Source organism: Ammospiza nelsoni, chromosome 14 (assembly GCF_027579445.1).
Source record: "Ammospiza nelsoni isolate bAmmNel1 chromosome 14, bAmmNel1.pri, whole genome shotgun sequence".
Classification (NCBI taxonomy): domain Eukaryota; kingdom Metazoa; phylum Chordata; class Aves; order Passeriformes; family Passerellidae; genus Ammospiza; species Ammospiza nelsoni.
In genome coordinates this window covers 745,062-759,770 of record NC_080646.1, presented here as the reverse complement: position 1 = coordinate 759,770, position 14,709 = coordinate 745,062, and the positions used below count along the sequence as shown (strand labels likewise).

At 52.3% G+C, this 14,709-nt stretch overlaps 1 protein-coding gene across 1 annotated transcript in view; it reads right to left on the bottom strand.

Moving 5' to 3' along the window:
- Positions 1–13,720, bottom strand: part of CTDSPL2 (CTD small phosphatase like 2) — a 29,877-nt gene extending 16,157 nt beyond the window's left edge. The window contains exon 1 of the mRNA XM_059482474.1: positions 13,650–13,720. The gene's annotated coding sequence lies outside the window, so the exon portion shown is untranslated. The remainder of the gene's footprint in view (positions 1–13,649) is intronic.
- Positions 13,721–14,709: the final 989 nt, after the last annotated feature.

Below are 14,709 nucleotides of genomic sequence, written 5' to 3'. Positions count from 1 at the left end.
CAACATTTAACACATAAGCACTGTCACAACAGGCATGTTGCTCAGGAAAAGGCAATGGTGGCACTGGGTGAGTCACAGACAGGGAAACACGGACAATGTTTTTGAAAACCTGTTACACAGCAGTGTTTGTTCCCAGGTCAGTCTCAGTGTCAGTCTCACACAAGGGTGCTGCAGCTAACGAGGAATAACCCGAGCACTGACACTGCTGCCAGGCTTAGCAAGGAAAGTGCTCTGTGGGTATTGCCAAGGGTGAAACACGGTGTTACACAGAATCACCGATGGAATATTCACTGGCACTGCCAGCAAACACGGGGCTCATTTCCCACAGCTCCATGCTCAGCACTTCCATCAGTGGCCAGTCCAGTCCAACCGTCCCCAGCACTGCAAGGCCACCACTGTCCCAGGGGCCACATCCACAGGGCTGCTAAATCTCTGCAGAACAGGGTCCCCAGCACTGCCCTGGGAAGCCGTGCCACGGCTGGACAGCCCTTTCCATGATGAAATTTTCCTTGATATCCACCCTGAGCCTCCCTTGGCCCAGTTCCCTCTGCTCCTGTCCCTGTTCCCAGCCTGATGCCCCCGGCTGTCCCCTCCTGGCAGGAGCTGTGCAGAGCCACGGGGTCCCCCTGAGCCTCCTTTGCTCCAGGCTGAGCCCTTCCCAGCTCCCTCAGAAGCTCCTCACAGGATTTATGGTTCAGACCCTTCCCCAGCTCTGTTCCCTCATCTGGACACGCTCCAACATCTCAGTGGCCTTGCTCCTGCTCTCTCCTCATTTCTTTCCCACACTTACTTCAGCTCCTGTCTCCTCCTCATAGACCTGAGCAGCTCACCGAGATAACAGGGGAAATCCCTTCATTTTTACACCACCAAGCCAGTCTATAAGGGGAGCCAGCGAGCATCTGAGCAATGCAATGGAGTGTCCGTGCCACAGCTGGACATCCCACAGCCGTGGGGACGCTGGACAGCTGGACAGCTGGACAGGACAGAGCCAAGGACAGCAGCGGGGAGTTTCAGGGGGCTCCTTTGGCAGAGCACTCGCTGTGCTGCAGCCCTGAGCTCAGGAGCAGCCCCTCACCCTGCAGCGGGCTGGGCAGTGTGTGTGGGGCCATGGCACACGGAACAGAGCCAGCTGGCCTCTGTGACCTGCCCGTGATGTCACGGAACCATGAGAACACCCAGCCCAACGGCCCCCAGCACTGCAGGGCCACCCCAGCCCGTGTCCCCAAGTGCCACATGCACAGGGCTGTTCCACCCCTCCAGGGATGGGGACTCACTCCACCGCTGCCTGGGCAGCTGTGCCAGGGCTGCAGAACTCCCAGTGAAGGAATTTTCCAACATGAGCTCCCCTGGCCCAGCCTGGGGCCGTTCCCTCTCCTCCTGTCCCTGTTCCCAGTCCAGCCCAGCTGTCTCCTCCTGGCAGGAGCTGTGCAGAGCCACAAGGGCCCCCTGAGCCCCCTTTTCTCCAGGCCGAGCCCTTCCCAGCTCCCTCAGCCCCTCCTGGGGCTCCATCCCCTGCCCTGCACACGCTCCAGCCCCTCCATGTCTCTCTTTCTGGGAGGAGCTCAGAGCTGCCCCCAGCACTCGAGGTGCCCCAGCAGTGCCACCTCAGGGCACGGGCACTGCCCTGGGCTCTACTGACCACACGAAACAAATGTGTGCAAAAAGGAATTAAAACCATAAAACACGGAAAGGAGACAGACACTAGTGAAATTCCAATGTGGGAATGAAAATATCACTTCAAATTTGTTATACTATAAGTTGCCTGATTTTTCTAGAACTGAAACAAATATCAGTGGGACAAAGGATGAATCAATTAAATACTTGTCAGTGGTGAGGACACATTTATGCAGCAGGGAAACGCTCAGCTCCTCAGTGCAGCCCTGCCAGGGACTCCTTGGGCTCACTGCTCATGCTGGGTATCGAGCCTGGGGTTGTAAATATCTCTAATGGACTTAGCAACAGGTACCTACAATCCTCTCAGAGACAGGAGTTTGCTTTCCTAGCCCTGGATCCAGATGGGAGGAGAGTTTTTATTGAATTATAGTCGTAGTTCTTTCCTGAACCAGGCTACAAAACTTAATGCAGTCAAAATAATCAAGTCTAAACATGCAGGAGAATTTCCTTCCTCAGACCTGCAGGATTTGGATTTCATCAGCATGTGCCATCCCTGGGTGACCAAGGACTGAGCCCGGGCTGGCACTGCCACCTCCACTGTGCCAGGGAGTTTGCCCAGGGAAATCAGCTCCCAAAACCTCTCCTCAATTACTTCCACACTTACAATAAACCCAGAAAGAGTGGGGGAAAAAAGGGAAAAACCTTATTCTTCAAGAGAGAATTACACGGCAAAGAAGGACTAAAAGGAATATCCACTCAATAATTTGTGGGACAGGAAAATAAAATGTAGGAGCTCTTTAAAAGCAGCAGCCGAAGGTGCTATGGCTGCAATAAATTCCATTTTCCTGAGTTCACACACAGCAAGTGTCAGGCTCCCCACCTTGACAATACTGTTGTTATTCCAGGGCCCAGGTACACTGTACTTACAGGAAAGAAATTCCTGTGAATGACTCATGTTTCAAACTGAGAGCACACCTCCACGGGATCTGCACTTAGGGATGGTTTATTTCCCACCACGTATGACACTGCTGTTTTCTCTGCTTTCCCCCAAACTATTAAAAGGAAAATTAGGTGAGGCACATCTAATTACAGGGCTTAGGGCTTTCTGATACAGGAAAAGGTTGAAGATGGTAAAAGAACAATGGTGAAGAACAATAGGCAGAGATAAGCGACAAGAAAATTCAAAACTCTGGTGTTGAACAAATTCTCCATTCAGTTTGGCACTCAGGAATAACACTGAGCTGCCACCACAGAAATCAATCCATCCCAAGCCTCCACACCGCAGCAGCTCCAGAGCATCCAGACAACCTGAACGTGTCCAGAGTGTGACTTTGGTGACAGCAACACAGGAGGTGCAAAACTTCTATTTCTTTATCTGTGGTTTTTCTTGAAACATTTTTTACACAAAGCCAAGAAAGTAAATTTTTTCAACAATTTTAAAATTCTGAGCAAGAGCATCAACACATGGTGTAAAGAGAGATGGAGACGTGACCAAGCGCACAAAGCTGTGACCTGTCCCCACATTTCACAGCTGTGACAACTGAGGGTTGGAGGCTGAGGGAGCGGCAGGCTCGGTGTCCCTGTGCCCTGCCAGCGCAGCTGCCACCACCTCCCTGCTGGGACTGGGATCTCTCGGTCCCTGCTCGATCAGCAGCCACAGCCACGGGAACCGGGAGCAGGAATTTTGCTCCGTTTCCTCTCAGACAAGTCACGGCAGAGGTGTTTGTCAGCACGTTCCTCGCCTGTGGAGTGACCCAGATCTCAGGGTGAGGAGCAGCCCAAGGAGGAGATGTGCTCCTGCCTGGCTGGGATCCATCCCCACGGTGCTGGGATGCTTCCAGGAAAGCCAGAGCCCGAGCTGGGACAGCCCCGAGCCACAGGGGAGGTTATGTTGTTAATATTCTGTTATTGTTATGTTATATGTGCACGCTGGCAGGGCTCTGGGGACACAGCAGCGTGGGCTGAGCCGTGGTGTGCCCCCAAAGGCAAGGGCAAGGGTGGGCAGCCAAACCTGCACCCAGACAGGCCCCAGAGCCCCTCTCACACCTCAAGGAAATACTCCTTGTTAGCTCAAGATGCTGAGACTCTTCCCCTCCAATGACTCTTGGTCTTTTTTTAACCAACTTATTCTCCTTCCCCAGAAAATTACAGCCATTTCATGTCACTCCAGCAGATGTATTTCATGTTTTCCAATGTACTGCACTACTTGTCACTCTTCTCCAACCTTTAGTGTGTTTTTCTGCCAGTGCAGAACTGAGAGAGCAATAAACCAGGAAAGCCTGACTCAAAGCAGTCTGGAAGTGATGCTAGTCTGGGGTAGGTGAAAGCAAAATGAAAAGGCACTGATTTATTAAAAGAGCAAATCACCCAATACATACTATTCAGCTGCTGGTGCTGGGTTATGAAATCTGGATAAATGTATAAAGCAAGCACAAGTTCCACCAAAACAACAGTAAGGAATTACAGCTATCAAAGGCACCTCTAAATTCTCCCTGTTTCACTGAAAGCCCATTTTCTGCTCCTCCCCACCTTCCAGGGCACCAAATCACTTCCATCTGAAACAAAACCCTGTTTGAAATCCTTGCTCTTCAGTCACCCTGTTCAAACCCTGATCCCTCAGCACACCTACCTTGTGCTCACTCCTACTCTCCCAAAGTCTGAGTATGTCCCCTAAAACAAGCCCATCCTCAGAAGGATTTGCCAAAGAAGGACGACAGCTTTTTATAACTGGCCTCAACAGAAAATAGATCTTCTGTTCCCTTCTTTTTCTGCCCTAGCCATCGTATTTCTGTTTTGCCATTGCTTTGCTAGCGAGGCTTTGTTTTGATTATACCAAATGCATTTGGAACTGAAAGTTTATTCCCTCCCAGCCAAGATATTTTTCTCTTTGCGCTGAGGGTACACGCTGGTAATTAATTCAGGCTTTCCAGTTTGTGTCACACTAAGCAAGGAGGAAACTTGGAGAAGTGGGGTAAGCAAAGCTCAGAGCAAACCCCAAAAGCTGCTGCAGAAAGAAGGGCCTATTTCCAACCTCTGGTGCTGCCAAGATGACAATTCCACATCAGCACCTCCAGATCTTGTGGGGCTCCTGAGAGGCTGGGAGAGCAAAGTTTGCAGAGCTGGAGTTGTGGACGAGCAGGAACAGATTCCGCAGAAGCAGCACTGCTCCTGTTGGGGTTCTGGGAGGGACCAGCTGTCCTCAGGCTCTCTGGACATTTAATCCACGCTGCCAGGCACACAGGGAGCCTATTTATGGAAGTCAAGTCCCTCTGTCAGGAGCCGTGGCATGGACAGGTTGCAAACACTTCCTGAACACAACCGGGATGTGGTCTGAGCACAAAACAATCCCGAGGACTTCCTTGTGCTAATTGTTCGGCTCACCCATACCAGTTATCTTTTCCATTAAAAACCAACAGAAACAGCAGATTAATGAGCCTGAGTAAGTCTGGGCTGGACTATGGAAGCTGTGGAGCAGCTCCTGTGTTTGTGAGGGGAATCCGGGAATTTCTGCACGGCCTGTGCAGCAGCAGAGCTGCCTTTTGCTCAACTTCAGAAAACCTAATCCTGCTCCACTCCACCTGAATCCTCCCGGGGGATCACAGCCACAACCGTGCATCCCACAGGACCCTGTCAGGCTGCTATCTTTTAAAGGGACAGATAAGGGCTCTGGCCGCTCCTTTGGCCTCAAAAATAGCAGCCTATTTTTATTGCAGGATAAGGACTCTTTAAATGATAATATGATTCTCATTGCCCTGGCAAACACCTTCCTTGGTACAGTGAACCCCTTCAGAGCCTTTCACAAGAGGTGAAACTCTGCTCTCCCCTTTGCACGGGGCTGCTTTCATGCTCTCCCCGCACCTGGCTTCCCCGATTTACAATAAAAAATCAACCAACTCTGTTGTTAAAATGGGGAAAGTTCCAGCACAGTCAGGATTCATATTACTCAGTGTCCAGACAAAATTTAAACGAATCATTTTCCCTTATGAATACATGCTGAATTAATACTGACTCTTTCATAGCCCATCCTGGCTTCTTTCCTGCATGGAAAACTTCATTCTTACAAAATTGCAAATCTGAGATTAATTTGTGCCTGTACCTGAGTTAAAACTGACATGAAAATAAGTTCTAAAGGTTTAACAGCTGTACTCACTTGTGAGTGATACTGTGTTTTTACCCTTAAAATATAATATTGAGACATGATGAACTTTAAACTTATCCAGTCCCAAAAATTTGCCTGAAATGAATTTCAGGGACCTGCCTGATTCCATCACAATGAAGTTATTTTGTACATTTTATTTCATTCTCTTTTTTTACTCCCTGTTTTATTTTGGGTGAAAAATCCACAAGGAAAAAAAAAAAAGAAAAAACAACAGCAAGCCTTGTTGCCTACTCAATGGAAAGTTATAGGAAGTTTCTGCTCAATATTCCAATAATACAAAGTATAATAAGCACAAGCTACCATCGACAACAGAAATTCTGTAGGGTGAAACCGCCCTGCATCCACACTGTAAGGTTTCCAGTCGATTTCACCCTGAATTTCAATTATTTCTTTCACAAGACAGTCACCTCCGGGTTGGTCTAATGTATCTCTGTCACTGTAAAATGCACAACATGCAATGAAATAAAACAAAACTTTCTGGCTGTGCAGTGGAGCTCTGGCTCTGCTGAGCGAGGAGAAGGTGCCTGGCTCTGCCCTGCTTTGGGAAGTTCTGTCTGAGGGGCTGTGGAGCTGGAAAGGGGGGTCCTGCTCCTGTACCACGGAAATCTGCATGGGTGAGTGCCCTGATCCCCATCCACACAGCAGCTGAAAATCTGAACTGGGGGTCCTGAACCACAGAAATCAGCAAGAACAAGAAATGCTGGTACCACCTGGGAGCTTCCACAGTTGTTGGGTTTGTTTCCAGCCATTCCCCAGCATCAGGAGTGAGCCTGGCCTCTGATCAGAAATCCCTACGACGGAGAAAGCACCAAGCTACGTTCCAAAGCAGCACAAGTGGTTAATTTATCACACTGCAAAGCAGCTACATTAGGCTTTGGGGAAATCTTCCAGATCCTGAGGAAACCTGAGCTAACTTAAATAACAAATTTCATTCAAGTTACCTTAAATACCAAAGAAATACTTGCAACAAGTTAGCCGCCACCTCTGTGCCGTGCGGCATATGACAGAGCACACACCGCTTCTCACCAGCAGTGCTGAAGAAACAACTCAGCAAAACTGTGGGAGAGCAGAAATGTTTTACTGGAGGTGAAAGGAATGCTTTCTAATTCCCATTCCTCCTTTCCCCACATCCCTTCCAGCCCCACAGCCCCTCTGTCCTGACCCTCCAGCCAGCCATGTCTTCAGGCTGCAGCGCTTCCACGCGGGAATAAAACATGTAACCCCTGGCAGGGAAAGGACAGCTCCAGCACGGGTTTCCTCTGCTCACTGCACTCTTTGATGGGCTCTGTCCTTCGGCACAGAAACACTGGCCAGCTCTTCCTAGAGAAAATGGGGCTTATCCAACAGCAAGTGTCTGTGTGTCCGTCAGTCCTCCCTGGGAAAGGCAGAGCCCATGGACCAGCATCAACCCAACGTCACAGAGGAACAGAAATTTAAATATATAAATTAAGTATATAAATATATAAATTAAATATATAACAATTAAGTCTGACATCTCTTCACCTGAACCTCTGCAGCCCATTTGTCCAACTGAGCTCCCAAAAACCTTTCTCTAAAAAAGTACCAATGAGCTTCCTAGTCCCTAAGCAACACAACAGTAAAGCACTCTAAACCCAGTAATTACAGTTGTTTAGGAATATTATTTTAGCTATAATGAAGTCCTCAAAAGTTTCTTCCAAATCTTTAAGATCATAAAAGCACCAAGATTACACTAACTTTATTTTCTCCTGTAATCTTTGTAATTTCTGGCCTGATAAGCAAAATAAACAAGCTTTTCCAATTGTATTTAAATTGATTTAACTACAACTGCTTGGTCTTGACACAGCTCAAGGTGTCAAACTGAGGTAGGTAACTCAATCAAATATACTGCAGTTAAATCCCACATTCACAATGCCTGCAAGCACCTTGAACATTCTTGTAAATATTCCTGCTATTTATCAAGCACTTCCTTTACTTTTTGCACGCTGTTTTCCCCTTCTGAAAACAAACCTTAAACCTGCAGTTCACACTCTGCCTTGCTTTGGCAAGCCCCAACCCAGACCTGTTGCACACAGAGCTCACAAGGAGCTGGGTATGCCTGTCTGATTTCCTTTCTGAGCTCCTGACCATCACCCATGGGTTCCCAGCTGCCCCCAGAGCTCGCAAGGAGCTGGGTATGCCTGTCTGATTTCCTTTCTGAGCTCCTGACCATCACCCATGGGTTCCCAGCTGCCCCCAGAGCTCGCAAGGAGCTGGGTATGCCTGTCTGATTTCCTTTCTGAGCTCCTGACCATCACCCATGGGTTCCCAGCTGCTCCCACAGCCCACAGGAGAAGGAGCTCAGCCCTCACCTGCAGGATTCCCCTCCAGGTGATGGACTGGAACTGGGTACCAGGCATCACCCTGCAGCCCAGAGCATTGCTCCATGCAAAGAGAAGCCTCCTGGCCCTAAATGAGCTCCCCTGGGACGGTAAAATGAGAGAAGCTTCGGGGATGGGGAGGAAGGAGGAGCGGTGCCGCTGCATCCTGTGGCAGGGAACTGGCGGGCGAAGCGAGGACACGGGACAGGTCCCAGCTCTCGCCCGGAGCCAGAGCACACACAGCAGCGCCGGGAGTGAACCAGAGCACAGCACGCACAGCAGCCCGAGCTCTGCCCGGCCTGGGGAAGGAAGCCGCGCCAGGCGGGGCCCAGGCCAGCAGCCTCCCAGGCAGTCCCAGCCGCGGAGCGGGGAAGGGAAGGGAGGGATGCTGCTGCTCCCCAGGCAGGCTGAGAGGCTCCGGGGGCACGGGCACCCCAGGAAGCCCAGGGGGGCTCCCCTCCAAGCAGGCCGCTGCCGGGGGGCCAGGGAAGCCCTAGACTGAATTACCTCCCTTCCACTAATTAGCACCTCCTAAAGCGCGGGGTGCATCAAAGCAGCCGTGGGTTAGAATGGCCTAGGGTAAACTGAGTTATGATTTACGCTGAATTGGTGCAGCACAGGCCAAACTGCTCAGAAGAACTGCTCTGATTTGATCGGAGCTCTTGCTACTTTATTAACTTAAATTAGCTATTCCCAAACACAGCCTAAATAAGGACAGGATCCCTCCCTTCCCTGGGAGGCTTTGAGGATGCTAATGAGCCCTGCAGCATCAGCTGCCTGGCCCTATTCTGCTGCTAACAACACTCTTGTTTATACATATAGGGTAATTAATTTACAGGTAAGTTCTAAACCAAACGCTCTAGAGCCCTAGATTCTTTTCTCCCACTTACACCTGGAATATTGGCAATGACTAGCAGGATGTATTTTTTGTAACTATGCTCCTTTAAGTAAGTATCCATACTTGAGTAAGTATCCATAGTTTATTTTCCAGATGCCGTGGAGTTAACAGCTCCTTTTAGTTAAACTTATTTTCACGACAGTATTATGCTTAAAATTATACTGCCACACTAAACACTATGGGCACAGAACTAGAGGTGTTTCATGCATACTAACCAGACTCCTCACCCACCAAGAAGGAATCCTGAATTCAGACAGGTTAGGACTGTTAGGGACAATTTCTATTTCCATCATCTCTTTTCTAGGTAACTCCAGCAGAAGCATCACTTGGTGGGCAGTGGATCCTTGCTGGACCTAGTACAGCACAGGCACTTCCCAAATGTTGGATTTAGGGTTGTTTTTAGCAGGATGCACAGAAATCTGGCTGATGGGGCTGGACTCTGAAAACGTTCCCCATGGGGAGCTGTATCTTGAATGTCCCGACAGAGCAGAGATCCATGTGCTGCTGAGTTAATCCTGTCCACCAGCAGCTGCACAACTCCTTCCCTGCAAACACTGACCCATCAGACAGGGAAACTGAGGCAGCAAAGGCTGTATCTCCTCAGATCCCACACGGATCCACAGTGCTGGCAGAGGTGGAAATGCAGTGCAGGCTGTGCTCAGCTCCCTGTTTTCTTACAGCACATTGTCCTGACAAGGGTTTTCCCTGGATCACAGGATATGATGAGAGAACTTATCATTTGAGAAGTTAAGAGCACCTTAATCAAAGTAATTACTGAAACTGATCTGATTGGGAAGTAATTTATTTAGAAAAAGTTAGGACTGCCAACTGGGAAGCTCCGACCCAACCCCTGAGCTGATTGCTTTAGATGTGGATGATTTCCCACTTAATTTTTCAAGTGCTATTGAAAATGTCTTCATCTGTGAATGTCAAATATTTATTTTTCTAAAACACTAAATAATGGCCATCTAGGCATCTCAACATGTAAACAGCATGTTAGATAGGCTTTCAAGCACCCTGGTGTGTGTGGGTTTCTCTGAAGCAATCAGAGCTGCACCTCACTGGTGGCACTCCAGGGAATTCCCTGGGGATGGAGCCCTCGTAGGGCTGGCACTGCCACATCCTGCCTGGGAGAGCTGCTCTTCAACCAGCTGCTGAGAGCTGGCTCTTCCCTCCCGGATCCCAGCAACGATCCCATTGAACAGTCTGCCCCCGAAAATCACAACCCATCGTGGATTTGATTAATCAGCTCTGCACTTGTGGCGCGTATTTGCATTTTCTGAGGATTTAGCTGGGACGTACAAACATCAAATCACAGAATTGTAAAACGGTTTGGGTTGGGAGGGACCCTAAAGCTGATTCTGTTCCACCCCCTGCCATGGGCAGGGACACCTCCCACCATCCCAGGGTGCTCCAAACCCCATCCAGCCTGGCCTTGGGCACTGCCAGGGATGCAGGGGCAGCCCCAGCTGCTCTGGGCACCTGTGCCAGGGCCTGCCCACCCTGCCAGCCAGGAATTCCTGCCCAATCTCCCATCCATCCCTGCCCTCTGGCAGTGGGAAGCCATTCCCTGTGTCCTGTCCCTGCAGACCCTTGTCAAGGGTCTCTCTCCATCCTTCTTGCTGGTTCCCTCAATGAGATCACCCTGAGGGTTCTCTTCTCCAGGCAGAACAATCCCAGTTCTGCCAGGCTCCCCCCACAGCAGAGCTGCTCCATCCCCCTGATCACCTGGTGGTCTCCTCTGGACTCAGCCCAACAGGTCCATGTCCCTCCTGTGCTGGGAGCAGCACCCCAGGAACTGTTCATGTACAGCAGACAAAAACCAGCCTCCTCTTTGAAATGTACAAGAGATGGTGACAGCAATTCGGGTGCCAGCAAATGAAGGGATCTCATTCAGACTTGGTCCTTTGCTTTCTGGGCTCTGAGGAGTAACAATCACCACATCTGATCTACTGTGAGTGAAGAATGAGAAAGGCACTTGTGCAGAGGAACACTCCTGAGGAATTACAGAGTAAGGATGCAGGATAATCTCAGTGGTCCTGCACTGACACCACCAAAGTCCAAAACCCAGCACACATCAGAGCTGCCTTCCCTAGGGAGACCAGGCTGAAAGCACACGGATGGGGCACAACTTGGACAGGGCACAGCTGCACACCCACAACCTGGAAAAGGCACTTTTAGGGTTGTCTGGTTACTTATCCAGCTGTGATCCTGAAATGATCACAGTGATGCTCTGGAACCTCAAGGCACTGTCCCAAAAGGGCAAGAAGTCTCAAGCTGCTCTCAGAGCACACACATGTCTAGAAATACACAGGGATTTTAAATTTATGTCAAATTCCAGCCCTACTTCATGCATCCTGCTTTTCTAGACTCCCAGAATGGCTGAGGTGGTAGGAAGGTAACTCTGGAGTTTCTCTTGTGCAATCGCTCTGCTCAAGCTTTTCTTGCAAGTTTTTGCCAAAATAGTTCAGCCTGACTTTCAGAATGGTTTTTACAAAAACGTGCAAGTGCCCCAAGCTGTTCTTCCCCTTACACCTGTGGAAAAGTTTCTTCCACGGGAATGAAATATGTGCACAGAAATCTGTCAAAAGAGCATATGTGATTCCCAAAGTCTCCTGCAAGCACGATTTCTGCTGGTGTCACCTCACGGCATTACAAGAGATCAAAGAGGAGCCAATGCAGTATGGAAAACCTTGGGAAGGTGAAGACTCAGTTTCCTTTTGAATTCTGACAACTTTTCCTGGTTTTTCAACTGCTTAATGCCACCCAGCCTCTGATAGTGTCACATCCTTGTGCTGGGGAATCACCACCCTGGAAAGGGTGCAAGGCTGGGGATGGAAAATCACCTTTCAATTATGAAATGCACGCACGGCCCCAGCATACGTGGAATGTTTACATCCTTAGAAAAACGATCCAACTGTCCCATTCAATCTCCAGGGCAGACCGACAGGGGAATTTTAGTTTAATAAAGAACTTTGATGGAACAGGAATGTCAGCTTTGGTGCACACTGCACTGACTGGAACAGGATCAAAACTGAGTTCCACACAATGTTTTCAGGGGAAAAGAGGAGAATGTTTCATGGAATTTAAGTTGGGATTTGGCTTGCATCCTAGAACATATATCTTGTTATGAAAACTGCTGAAACACTTTTAAGTGGGCAAGCCATAAGTGTCCTTGGAGCTATCCAGTCAACTGGAAGTCACACAGGCAGAACCTCCTAAAGTAGAAAAGCCTGAAATTGGGAGGGGGGGGTGAGGGAGGGGCAAGTAATCTTGGAATCCTATCTGTTATCCAGAACGGCTCCCTTGTGCCTACAGCATGAAGTAGTTACAACTTGTTTTCTGCTATTGTCACAGATCCAGGACGTTACTCTGGCTAAATCATAATCTCTTCCTGCCTCAGTTCATCCATGTGCAAACCTTGCTCACTAACTCTTACCTTAATGTGTCATGGGGCTTAATTAATAACACTTAGGTCTTTTAAGTCCTCTACAAACATTAACTACTTCTTGTAACAACTCTCCAAGGTATTATTATCCCCATTTTACTCATGGAGAAACGGCAAAAGAGGTTGTCACTTGCCCAAGGCAACAGAGTAATAGTTATACTTCGAGATCCTCTTCACGGGCTACTCTAACAGCGGAAACACATCAACAAAGGCAAAGACGACAACGACAAACCCGAAGTTACTTTTCAAAGTGCACCATAAGCATCTGGAAGGCGATGGAAAATCCCTCCCAGAAACAACAGGCTTGGGACCAGAAGCAGCATCACAACTGTCACCACAGAGAACGAAGCTCCTGGACGGACCCAGGCTTGAGCTCACCCAAACAGCCTGACACAAACAGCCAGACCTGTCCTCTCGAGCGCTCTTAAGTACCATAAAATTGAGCAACAGGCTCGTACAGTGCTCTCCAGTAACACCGAGCGAGCAGATAATCAATGTGGTATGCAGCATGCTAATTCCTTCCGCCGCGTTCCCAGCAGGGACCGGCAATGCCAATAACGGCCCCGGACGGCGGGGGTCCCGCACGGTGCCGGCGCGGCCGCCGCCCCCGCCGCTCACGGCGACAAAGTTGGCGTCCCCCGCGCCCCGCGGCACGGACATCCCCGGAGCCGCCGCCTGAGCCCTGCCCGGGCAGCGGAGCGCGGGGCGGCCGCCCCCGCCGAGCCCGTCCCGCTGCCCCCGGGGCCGCTGACAAGCGCGTCCGGCGCTGCCGCCCCGGCGGCGACAACACGGGCAGCAACAGGCGCGTCCTGCGCGGGACCCGCGCGGGCACGGCCCGCGATGCGCCCGCAGCGCTGCGGCTCCGGCCCGGCCCCGGGGCGCGGGACGGGCCGGCCGGGCGGGACCCGCCGCAGGCCTCGGCCTGGAGGGGCGGGCGGGGGGTGTCAGGCGGGGTGACACCGCTCCGCCGCTGCCCGCGGCAGGGCCGGCCCGCCAGGGCTGCGGCCGGGGCTCGCCCGGGGCTCCGCGGCGGCCGCGGGGGGCGAGCGGGGGGGACGCGGCGCGTCGGCGGGCGGCGGGCCCGCCGCGGGCAGGCCCCGAGGGGACATCCCGCCGGTCACTCGGAGCGGCCACCCCGCGCCCCCACCTGATCCCGGGCTGGGACCCGCGCGGCTCCGCCGCGTCACTCACCTGCGGGAGCGGGGGCCGGGGAGCGGCGCCGCGGGGCCGCGCTGCGGGCGGGCGGGCGGCCGGGCGGGCGGAGGGGGCGGGCGGCGGCGGCGGGTCCGCGCTCCGGGCGCTCGGCGCTCAGCGCTCAGTCGCCATTTCCCGCCTACCGACCCGCTGCACCGCACCGAGGGACCCGGATGGCAGCGGGGCCGCCGCGCAGGCGCGCCCGGCCGGGGGAGGGGGCCGGGCCGGGGCAGGCCGGGAAGGAGGGAACGGGGCCTGGCGCGGCGGCCGCGCCGGGGCCGGCGGCAGCGGGACCGGCAGCGCGACCGGCAGCAGCGCCCGGCGCCCGCGGTGCCCCGGCGGAGGAGGCGCGGCCGCTCCGGTGTCCTGGCGCCGGGCCGGGCCGGGCCGGGCCGGGAGGTGCGGGGAGAAGGGCAGCTCTGAGGGCGCGAGCGGGGCGGGGGGCGAGCGGCGAGCGAGTCCCGGCCCTGCCCTGCCCTGCCCTGCCCTGCCCTGCCCTGCCCGCGGCCCCCGGCCCTGCCCGCGGCCCCCGGAGCAGCAGCGGCAGCGCCGGGCAGTGCTCGCCGCGGACGGACGGACGGACGGACGGACGGGCAGCACAGCCCCGCGCCGGCCCCGGCTCCGGCCGCTCTCTCCCCGCTGCCCTGGGCACCGCCGGGCGCTCCCCGCTCCCAGGCCGGCCCGGCTGGCTCGCCCTCCGTCCCATTCCCCAAGCGTAGGGCAGCGCTGGCTTGCGGTTTCGCTTGCTGTTTTAAGTCGCCTGTGGAGAGTGTTGTGAAGTTTTATTTCCGCTTTCTCTTTTTTTTTTCTAGGCAGCCTCTTTGTGTGGGAAATGCTGAGGATGCTGCGTGCTTTACTATTTGAAGGGCTTAATGAAGCAGCTTGGCCATCTCTTGCAGTACAGCAGCATGTAGTGAGGTTACATTTCTCATCTCAATGCTACTGAACTTGGGTATCTTAATTTTTCTTTTGATGATCACTTTTACTTACCAGTCTTTATAACAGAAATCAGTTCTCAGGTTCCTCAGTTTATGACATGATGACATCCCAAGGTACT